Here is a 7,811-nt window from a genome sequence, read left to right on the forward strand (position 1 = left end):
GATCTGCCAACCCTGCCCGTGTTCTATGGCGCAGCAGTTTCTGGCGAGCGCTTCTCTCAGTTACTGCCCGGAAACTCACCGGTGCTTACCTCCATGAGGGACTCTTTAGCAGCTAGTTCAACTGTCCCCTGCTGGTTCGCAGCTTCAGGGCACCGAGCCAGCAGCTCTGATTACACAAGAGTTCAGTCTCGAGAGACTGGTTCCCTTAGTAGACTATTTAGCATCGTGAAAACTACTGCCAAACATGTCTCAGTGGGTCCTTCACAGTGAAAACGTTTACAAGCTGCTAAAATTCGCGTTAGAAAAGGGGTACCCCAGGTATAATATGAGCATATCCGGGTTTTTGCCGGTGTTTACATGGCCGTGCGTGACCGGATTATTGCTAATATCCCGGTTTTGAACGGGTTATTGGCTGCATGTAAACGTAGTCACTGAAGTGAGAGGCCACAGAATCCAGTTCGGTTCACCTCTGCCTCAATTCAACGGGACTTTTTCCACCCTGGTGGGCCCCGAGCAGGCTCTGGTAATGGAACAGAAGTAGACACTGTTTGAGGATGGAGGCCATCGAGGTAGTCCCTCCTCGCTTAGCGGTGTCCAGGTCATACAGCCAATACTTCACCATTCCGAGAAAGGATAAAAGATTGCATCCTATTTTAAGATCTGCGTCTTTTGAACTGCTCAGTCAGAGGACTGAAGTTCAGCACACTCACACTAAAAGCAGACAATCAAGTCTGAGGACTGTTGTCATGATCGATCTAGAAAGATGCATAGGAAGTTCCTGAAGTTGGCTTTTGGGGGCAAAAGCCTATTAATACCGGTTCTTCCTTCAGCCTTGAATTCTCACCCCACACTTTCACGATTTAAGAAAATGGTGTGATGATTAGTTTATATTAGCTCAATCAGATTGGATGGCGGTTTGGCATCGATGTCGTTCTTGCTCACACGAAAGACCTGGGGTTAAGACTTAATGCCAAGAAAGGTGTGCTTTCTTCAATACAGAGAACCACTTTTCTGGGCATCATGTGGGATTCGACCACGGTGTAGGAACAGATGTCTCCTGTTCGGAGGAGTCGATCCTCACCTTAGCCATGAGAGTAAGAGAAGGCCGGTCATTCACTGCCAAACAGTTCTTGACTGCTGCATCTGATGGCAGCTGTGTCCAACGTCAGGTGGATCTGTTTGCGACTCAGATGACATTGCACTGTGCCCTTTGGTTTTCTGATTCATCCAACTCCACTGGGGCTGGATGCCATGGTGCAGACTTGGCCGAGGCATCATCTTCGATCTTCTTCATTCTTTTCCTCAGGAGTTCTGCTGAGAGTACGATGGGATGGGGTCCGTCTTCTATTAGTAGCCCTGTTCTCCAGAACTCCCTCCATGAAGAAACTGTATGCCTTGAGTTAGAAACCTTTCACCTTCTGGAGAGAAGACTGCCAGCTCTACCCAGTTATTTGCCCAGTTGGTACAGTTCTGGAGTTCCTGCAACCCTCCTCTCTGCAGGGTTTACCCACTCTACCCTGAGGGTCTACGTGGTGGCCATTACAGCCTACCGTGCAGTGTTAATTTCGTTGACTAAATATTTTCGGCATTATTTTCGTCACGAAAATATTTTTGCGGATGAAAACTAAACTAAAACTAAAAAAGAAGGCACTGATGGAGACTAAAACTATGACTAAATTGATTGACATTATCGTCAACTTATAAAGGACGAGACGAAAATAGACTGTGACGAAAATCAAATCAACAGACGGGAGAGATGCGAGGAATGAACAAAAGAACCGGCAAAACGGAACAGGCGAGACTGCATGAGAGAAGAGAACCAATCCGAGCCCGACTTATTGAGACGTGAAGCGAAGGTTTTCAGTTTTTAAATGAGCTCCCGGGAAGTCGGCATTCGAAGAGGTGATGTCTAAAAGAGCGACAGAATGTCCACAGCTCACTTCAATGAACAAAACAAAACAAAGTGTAAAGCACGCGGAGCGCTCATTCATGGCAAGAACACAACCAATTTGAAAAGACATTTACAGACGAGCCACCTGGACATTTTCTCAAATGTAATTTCACAACGATGTTCTTTTGTTTATTGAGCTAAGCAAAATTGGAAGACTGCAGTGCGTAGATGTTGTAGCATTAAATATTACGAACTGAAAAGTACTGTAAAATAGCCCCTTCTTCAAGTTAGATGCTAATACGTAATATTATGATACATACATTTGATTAATACTAATGTTTAGTATATTTTATAATGTTCTACTTGTTGACAATATCACAAATATTTCTATATTAGTCATGTGAAACGTGAATGTTCACATCCTATCATTATACATACTAATCTAGCAATATTGTAGTATTTAAAACATACAATATTGCTAGACAAATGAATACCTTATAAAATCTTGTTACTTTTTTTATCCACCCAACTTATTAAATATTTACTTTAAATGTATGCACTTATTGTCCAGCTCAGCTGTAAGCTTTAAGGTCCTGGACCTAACTTTATTTTTCTTTTATCGATGGTCAATTGGCAGCTAGTTATTGTTTACATTATCATGACAGTGTTTGTTGCTGCATAAAAGCTTTTGAGTTGAAATAAAGACACAGTTGTGTTGAAATAAAGTTGAATTTGTGTTTTATATATTTTGGTTAAGTTTGTTTCCTATACCAGCTGTAAAAAATTGTCTAGTAAATCTGTTATTGATTTTAGTCTTATTTTAGTCGACTAAAATACCAAGCAATTTTAGTCGACTAAAATAAGACTAAAATTAAAACAAATCAGATGACTAAAACTTGACTAAAACTAAAAAGAATTATAGTCAAAAGACTAAGACTAAAACTAAATTAAAATTTTGTGTCAAAATTAACACTGCTACCATGCCCCTCTTGGTGGGCAGACAGCCTATGGTTACATGTTTCCTCTGCGGTGTGCTGAGGCCTCTGGCCAGAAGAAGCTTATGCTAAGTGGTTGATCAGAATGCTATCCCAAAACCTTGAGTCCTCTGATCTCCCCTCACTACTGGGAGTCAAGACTCACTTGAACCGAAGGATGGCAGCCTCCAAAGCATTCTTGTCAGGTGTGTCTATACAGGACATCTGCAACGCAGCTGGACGGTCCACACCCCTCATATTCATTAGATTTTATGGTTTAGATCTGCGAGCCACTCACGACTCTTCTTTCTCTTGCCTTAGCTATGCTCCTTGTATACACACTAGGCAGGGACCTGCAAGTCTGGCAGGGTGGGCATTCTCGTTCCCATAGCGTTTTCATACGCAGCTCAAGTTCCTGCAGGCGGAACGTCCCAGGTTACGTACAGATAGAAGTAGCTTAATAATGTGAAAAAGGAGACATTTTAAATATTTATTAATAAACACGTTTTGTTGCGGGCTGCAAGTATAAATTCACAGTGCTGGCTCTCTCCACATGGACGCGGCTTTAGAGAGAAATGCAACCTTCACAGATTACATAATGCTTTCGTTTTAAATCAATTTGTTTAAAAGACATTTCAAACTTTCTGTAGATATATTTATCATGTATGTGAAACACCCCAATTTTCAGTTATTTCATTACCAGAAAAAATTCAAGTGATCGAGAGGGCACCTCCCTGTCATGCATGCGCATTAATAATTTTCGCACAAACACTTGAATATAAATAATTAATCACATTTTGCATATGCATTACGAAGTAAATCAATTGTACATGCAATTATCCATAATAAATAATAATAAAAATAATAATAAATAAGTAGACCAATAAGAATAAATTATGTGCGTCACACTCAGTATCAGGCACGCAGCAAGGAATATGATACACATCTGCATTTAAAAGCGGCTGAATTATTATTTTTTTTACTTAAATTATATGAAAGCAAGTAAAGAAGGCTCCCTTTAAAATCAATGAAGTTGTCAATTAATGAAGCTCTTTTTTACATTGTGTGCATTTTGCTTATTATAATGAGAGAACTTTAAATGTGAGGACGTTTTATTAATCAGTCCATTCTTTAGAGTTTTAAGGATTTAGCTAAATCATGCAGGTTTAATTTAGTCGTTTCTTGTTTTAATTAGGCCTAAATAATGGGAGCGAAATTACAGGACCTCACGTTTTACTAAAATAAAGAAAATTATTTATAAAACACGCAACAATTTCTTAATCATTGTACAGACAAATATCTTTTTATTCATATTAGAAATAATACTGCACACCTAGTAAATGTGTCAAATCTAAAATATGGTCTAATACTGTGTAGTTTAGAGAAAATATAAGCACATGCACTTGACATTTAATTCTGCCTGAATTCATTCTAAGAAATGCACATAGCTTCATAAGTAACAAACTTTCATCTGTGAATATTAAATATTTTAACTACAGCGTTTTTCTTTCATTTTTCTTGACTGCAGCTGTCAAATTTAACACATCGGTAAGGCAAAGCTGACGTCTATTTGCGAAAAAGGTGCTTTGATGCGTTGTTTGATAACTTGTGGTTAAAGTGCCACTCAGCGGTCAAAAGCTGCAAATGCACTTTACAGACGCCGCGGCGGTACGTGCGGTGGTAGAACCATCGGTTTGGTAGGCTACCTGCTGTAGCTCAGGGAGTCCTGTACATTGTTTGGTTCGGGTAACAGAGCCATCACAGCATGGCAACTGGGTGACTGTGAGGCAGCATAGTCGTGGGTCAAAACACTGCTCTTCTGTTCCTATCAAAACAATTAACAGGTTCTCCCCACTCAGTGACGAACACACAGTAAGACTGTGTAAGGTTTCATAGGCAATTTGATGTGCTTTTGGGACAGACATGACCTGTTGAAAAGAGATGGTCTTCATCCCTCCTGGGGTAGTGCCAATATGGCACATATTCTTAGAGTTTGTACTTTGTAAAGCACTTTTTGTAAATAAAATTATCACTGATCCTAATCTAGATGTGCTCTGATGACAGAAACTTGGCTAAAACCTGATGATTACATTATTTTAAATGAGTCTACCCCCCAAGATAACTGTTATAAACACGAGTCGCGTCTGAAAGCTAAAGGGAGGGTGTTGATTCAATTTTATAACAATGTTTTGAGGATTTCTCAGAGGGCAGGCTTCAAGTATAACTCGTTTTAAGAAATAGTGCTTCATATAACATTGTACAGAGAAACAAATGTTAGAGGGCACCTATTATGCAAAAGGTTTGACCATAAATGTGTGTTGGCAGTGTGTGAGCAAAATCACCCTAGAATGATAAAAATCCACCCAGTGGTTTTTTTACAATCTCAATAATTCATAAGCACTGTCTCAGAACGCCCTGTTCTAAGATTGCTCTCACTGTGACGTAGAATTGCGCTAAGCCCCACCAACGTGGTTTGATTGACAATCTGGGTTTGGCATAGACCCTGCCCTCGGTGATCTGTACACCATCCTCCATTGTTTCAACAACAGCCGGTAATGTCTCCTAAGAAACATAAGTGTTCTGTTGTGGTTTGTAATAATGAACATAGTAGTTTTCACTTACTTCCGACATCAGAGCCACCGAAAACGCAGTGGATGGATTTTATTTCCGAAGGAAATGGCGCCACTCAAAATTCCAAAATACGTTTATGTTTGCGCGAATCATTTTTTGACTGACTGTTTTGAGAACGAGGGTCAATTCAAAGCAGGTCTTGCTTCAAAGTTAATCCTCAAGTGCGGATCGTTGCCTACTGTTCGCAATCCAACGTCACCTCCAGAAGTAAGTGTATTTAATGTTTTTTGAGCAAATAGTCATTTCAGAAGATGTCAGCCAATTCAATAACAAATGCGTCTAAAGTTGTTGTCGTCGTCATTGAATGTCTGTGTATATAATTTAAACCTTGTATGTATTGTGTGTATCCACACGTATATAATATTTTTTTAAAGATATTGTATTAAAAACTGTATGTTTTCTATAAAGACAAGACATCAAACTTGCTATGTTTATACAAAGGCCAGCACATCGACACGAAGCTGTAGAACGAGGGATATTGGCGTGCAGACAGAAACATCACCGCTATGCAGTACACAACTGTCAATGAGGACGCTTCAAACACACCACAGGAGTATCACTATGTTTTTTTTTTTTTACTATATTTATATTATATAGTATACAATATAATATTATATAATTGTATTAACTAATTGTGTTTTTATATGCACATTTCGAAATTCATTTTCTGTAAAGTTGCTTTAAAACAATGTATTGTGAAAAGTACTAATCAAATAAATTTGATTTCAATTTAATAGCCACGATAGAGAAAGTGAATCTTTGCTGAATTATATATTCCAGGTGTCCAGACAGAGACAACATTGTCAAGTTTTGATGTTCGCACAAAATTAGTTTCTCATACAGCTGTTGCATCTTCCACGCCCCTCAAGACTTAATCAAAGAGACCTTGTCTGGACCTTGAGGAAGATGAAGATATCCTACAGGAATGTTCTTTAATACTAACAGCACAAGAGACTGATGTAACATTTAATCCTGCAGAGGCAGACACATCAATAACAGAGCCAAAAGACTTGTCGTAAGTTTATATTATACTTTAGAATATTGTTTGTTTTAATTATAGCATATCTAATTTTTATGTAGTGCTTATGTAAATTAATGTGTTTTTTAATTAATTAGTTTATTTATTTATTTTTTTCCAGAGCTCAAGAATCCAGCCCTATTCAAAAAATGTGTAAATATATTGTCTCATCATGGAAGTGTTTGAGGTGTGCCCGGTATGTCATAGAAGCTGTCATATAAGATCACAAAGGATTGGAACATTTCTACGTGAACAACTCTGCCACCATTGTCGTTCTCATGGAAATGGAACAGTCAGACGATTTTGGGCAGTACTCCAGCTGGAAACCTTCACCTTTCTGCTGCTGTGTATGTCAGTGGTGCTTCATTTTTCACAATTGAAAAGGTATTTGTAAATGAAATAATTAATAGCTGCAGTTACTTGAGACTAAACATTTATAATGTAAAAAAAATTGTTTATTCATTTATTAATTTACTGCTTACCAACTCTTCTCTATGTGTTGTCAGATATTTGCAGCTAAGAAGTTACATCTTTTCAAGTAAGACACCTTTCGTCGTCATGCACTGCTATTGTTTACAAGTGGAGAAACTGGCAGGATGAGATGCTACAGCTGTTGGCTCAAAGGGAAAAGGTCATTGTTGGAGGAGATATGAGGGCTGACTCACCAGGTACATTGTGGGACAAATTTACATTGTTTTTTTATAAAGAAAAAAATATATAAAATTTTATCTTCTAGACAAGGCACATTGTGTAATAAGAGAATATGTATTTTTGTTTTTGAAGGGCACTCTGCCAAATATGGCAGTTACACAATGATGGACCTGGAGACAAACACCGTTGTTGATGTACAACTCGTCCAGGTAAATGAGCAGAAAACTTTGATGCAACATCCTGGAAAACTTGAATATTTTATTTTAAACGCAAAAAAATAATTACATTTTAATCACTTGTCAGAGTAACGAAGTGGAAGGTAGTTACCACATGGAAAAGGAAGGTTTGAAGAGAGGTCTTGACTTTTTGGATGCTCATGGAGTGACTCTGGACTGCATTGTGATTGACCGACATCCGGAAATACAAAAATTCCTCAGGGAATGCAATGTCAACCAATTCTATGATGTCTGGCACGTAGAGAAAGGTAAATAACCTTACTACCATCATATAATTTTCTAGATTTTTACAGACTAATAATTGCGATGAAACTGTATTAGCGGATGATTGTGTTAGCGGATCATATATATATATATATATATATATATATATATATATATATATATATATATATATATATCACCACCAT

At 38.2% G+C, this 7,811-nt stretch overlaps 1 long non-coding RNA gene across 1 annotated transcript; it reads left to right on the plus strand.

Annotated features, from left to right (window-relative positions):
- The first annotated feature begins 6,836 nt into the window (after positions 1 to 6,836).
- Positions 6,837 to 7,401, plus strand: LOC113047322 (uncharacterized). The gene is made up of 3 exons (XR_003276236.1): positions 6,837 to 6,898; positions 7,021 to 7,182; positions 7,298 to 7,401. It is a non-coding gene; the product is annotated as an uncharacterized LOC113047322 (long non-coding RNA).
- Positions 7,402 to 7,811: the final 410 nt, after the last annotated feature.

The sequence above is a fragment of the Carassius auratus genome, chromosome 28 (genome assembly GCF_003368295.1).
Source record: "Carassius auratus strain Wakin chromosome 28, ASM336829v1, whole genome shotgun sequence".
In the NCBI taxonomy this organism is placed as follows: domain Eukaryota; kingdom Metazoa; phylum Chordata; class Actinopteri; order Cypriniformes; family Cyprinidae; genus Carassius; species Carassius auratus.